Genomic DNA, 4,313 nt, shown 5'->3' on the forward strand with positions numbered 1-4,313 from the left:
CTTGTAAATGCTCAGCCTCCCGAGTGTTGGAGGAGTGACGCGATGTGGCAACTACTGGTATATTTTCAGGAATCTCAGTAATAGCCATGAAAAAAAAAACTTATACCAAGAAAACCTTTGCTCTTGATACCATGCTAAAATTCAATAAACTCAGGAAAAACTTAGCAAAACTTACTTATCTGTCCTCATGAAAGTAGTTTACATGTATTTAATACAAACTATTGAACCACCGTTACTAACAGCTTTGTAACTAACAATAACCATCAGTAACTAATGACTAAACATGTATTTATTTCTAATACCATGGCCAACGTTGGGAAGCGCAGATGCAATATCTTTCATAGTTTCCTTGCCAAAATATTGCCCTTGGTCTGTTTGCTGGTGCAGCGACGGGGATGAGATTGAGACTTTGGTGTTATGTTTGCCATCCTGGTCATATTCAACAACTATGAACCTATGGCCTTCTTTTAATATAACATCGTCCCTTCCGAAGGTAGCAGTCATCGCTAGGGAACTAACTACAAGAAGACTCAAAAGCAAACCATTTATCATCTTTGTCTTAGATGGGGATGCTCAATCTGGGTTACATTTTTTACGAAGGTTTTCTTTAAAGATATGGTTTCACATTGAGGAAGAAACGATACGCATTTTGCCTAGTCCACGTTGCCCGTAGTAGTCGAGAAACTGACGCGTTTGCATTGACTCAACCACGTTCTGATTCAACGTGGCTGCATTTCAGGGCTTTGTTAGGCTCTTATAACAACACCTGGAAAGAAGAGAAACTTCAAGAGCGGCTCCGAAAATTTTGTAATGGAAAAGAAAGAAATAGAATAAAAGCTTTTGTTCCATGCTCCTTTAGCTGCCTAGTTCTTCCAACTATGCTGGGGTCACATGTAAGCATACCGGTCATATAACTTTGCTATTTGATCTAATAAGATATTAAAATTTATGGGTTTATAGAAATATCATTTAGTTTGATATAGGTCTATGTGTGTAGAAAGGTAGTAAGACTTAAGTTATGAGGGATGGCATATAAGTATTAAGTTAATGGCATTAAGTTTTTTTTTCTAAGTAGAAATTAAAGAGAAACAACCTATTTAAACATAAAACATCTCAATTGCTTCAACTACTTCTTAAATAAATCAAAATAATTTTTTATCAAAGTTTCGACTACTTTCTCAAATCTAATAAAATGTTGAATTGAACTTGTATTTTTTAAAATTAAGATAACATATATTTTATAAGATATCAATTTTGGAAATTATGGGAATGCTAAAATTTTCATCATGCATAATTGATTCTTAAATTTCTTTTTAAACTTTAAAGTAAACTCAAAAATTAATATTTTAAAGAGAAAATTTAAATTTTTATTTTTAAAATATGATTTTATAGGTGTCTAGGAAAAGAGCAATGATGACTTCCTCTTTTATTAAAACCCCATGTTATGTAAAAATCAAAATTATCATATATAAATTCAAACTTGTATGCTATAAATTATTTTCACCTACTCAGAGAGGTTTAAACTTTGTTTTCAAGTTTCTCAAAAATTGTTCTTTTTTATGTTTGGCATGTTTCTATAGAATTTCTCAACAGATTTTCATGAATTATTAAAATAAAAATAAAATTGATGTAGTAGGAATAATAGAACCTTAATTTTGTGCATCCATATAGAAATTGGTTAAATGCGAAGAAGCCTAGCGACTATTAAGTGTAGGTTCTTTTCTTTCTTTTGCCTGAAATATGTTGCCTTAAAGCTTCTTTTCAACCTCAGTGTTAGAGACCAAGTCTACCTAACGTGTATAAGGACAATATGTTCGTGTTAGTGTCACAGGGCTAGATCTTTTGTCTTGGAATTCGTGCGGCCTTAGGCAGTTTGCTCCAAACTCGCCTACGTTAGCCTTTACTCCCAAAAGTGAGGATTCCTTTATAATTCCTCTAAGGCACCAATTTGTATAGCAAAAGCGATTGTGCCAAAAGAAGCTACAAACGAATAATAGAAAGCCAAAGAAAGAATGCATACAACGTGTTTGAGTAAATGCTCAAAGAGTTCTAATACTCTTAAGAATTCAACATACAATGGATGACCTACAAATGAGGGGGAGACTCTCTATTTATAGTTGAGCTCCCCCAAAACTAACGATCAACATCAAATTACATCGACGGACGAGATTAGCCTATCCCTTGATTTTATGGATTTACAAGATTACATCATATCAAATCAAATTTAGAAGATATGATTCCCCTACTTACTAAAAATAGCCTAAGTTGCCATATCTTCATTATCGGGCCAACCAGGCTTCAATTTGATAGGCTTCTCCAACAGTTCTTTGAATCGAGCCAGTTCTCGTGGGCTAAATGTTCCCCATCTAATCGATAGACCTCCATAGGGCGTATATTGTGCCATGGTCACAGGCTTTGCACTTTGGCCCGTGACATTAGGGTGTGCTTAAACTAGTGTCAAAGACTCCAATGAGAAGGTACAATGTTGATGAAGAGATTGGATGGTGAATATCAGAAATCAAATATTTAAAAAATTGGGATTACAACTTCAACCTTAATATGATTGTCTTTAAGGATATTTCGTAAATTTGTATATTGTCTAAAATTCAACAAGCACTTTTGTTAACAAGTAGGAAAACAGAGAACAAGAAAGAACAAAACAATTAAAATACTAAACTAAGATTATAGTTTTTTTAGAATAGATGATGTTTTGAAGAGAACGAAAAATGAACTGATTTGATTCTAACATTAAAAAAAATCTAGAAAATCAAGTAATCTAACTTCAAACAGTGAGTTGGTACAATCGATGGTGGAATGATGAGGTAGGGAGGGCGAGCTTAGGCACAGTAAAAGTTTTTCCCTTGCACTGCCCCATTTTCTCCATACTAGTAAAAGAAGCAAAGAAGATTCCCGTTCTCAGCAAACCATTATCTTATAAAATACTACTCTAAATAGGGTGAGTAAAATTCGATTTGACATGAAAAAATTTAGAAACGTTAAAAATATAAATTATTTGAATCGAATTAATCGAACCAACTAGGGTTCTTTTCGAACTTCGAATTTGAATCAAGTTGAATTTTCAACTTTGAATAACTAAATATGAAACTCTTTTACTTCCCTCCCCCTCAAATGTCAAACCCTTTTACTTTCTCTCCAAAAATTTTACTTCCCCAAATCTCCAGAACTTTTTTTTATGTTACCTCCCCCAAATTACTTTCCCTAAACAAATTTATTTCCCCCAAACCCCCAAAATTTTTTCCCTTTTACTCCTCCCAAAACTTTTACTTCTTGCAAACCCCTTAAAACTATTTTTACTTTTGCTTTTCCCCCAAACTTTTACTGTCTACTAAACCCTAAATGTTTTTTTCGAATTTATGTCTACTATTTATATTATTGAATTAGATTTCACAAAACTTGTTTAGGTTTTAGAGTTTATGAAAATAGCACACTTACTAGCAAAGGTTCATGTAATCCAATTTGGTCTTCGTTCTCCTTTCTCTTCTTTGAACACCCAGGGTAAATGCCTCTCGATTCATACCTTTCCTGTCATGGCCCAAATTTAAGGTTATCGGAATAGTGGTTTCGGGACCACAAATCCGATGAGGAAAAATTTATTTTTATTATATTTCTAGGACCTACAATTTCATGGAAATATTTCGTGAAAATTTCGTTCAAAATTTTTGACATTTGGGCACTCAATTTAGTCAAAAGTACTAAATTGTAAAAAGTGCAAAAGTTGAGTTCTATATGTTAGAGGTGTCCAATTGTTATGAAATTTTAAACTGGAGGTCTTTATATGGCAATTAGACCATTGGTTAAGTTCGTGGACAAAAATGGACATTGTTAGGCATGTTTCCAAAGTTTTTCATTAAGGGCATTTTAGTCATTTAGTTATTAAAATGAATTAAAAACAAAATTAAAAGCCAATTTTTGATCATCTTCTTCATTAGGCCGAATATAGCAAGGGGAGAAGCCATAGTTAGAGTTTTCAAGCTTCCAAGCTCCATAGTAAGTGATCCCAAGCCCCGTTTTTAATTCTCTTTACGTTTTTGAGATCCCGGTAGCTTAATTTAGCTTATTCTAGCAATAATTTAACCTAGGGTTTATATTTGGAAAAATACCCATAGGTGAAAAGTGTTTATTTTGATTTTTTATGATAGAATATGAAGCTAGAAATTATGTTAAACAACTTTTGCTAGCCGATTTTAAGCGAAAACGAGTAAGTTGACATAATCGGTAAAAATCCCTAATGTACATAAGTAAGTGTTTGAGTGAGAATTTGATGTTGTCATAGAAGATAAAAATGTTCAGCA

This window comes from Gossypium hirsutum, chromosome D13 (genome assembly GCF_007990345.1).
Source record: "Gossypium hirsutum isolate 1008001.06 chromosome D13, Gossypium_hirsutum_v2.1, whole genome shotgun sequence".
In the NCBI taxonomy this organism is placed as follows: Eukaryota; Viridiplantae; Streptophyta; class Magnoliopsida; order Malvales; family Malvaceae; genus Gossypium; species Gossypium hirsutum.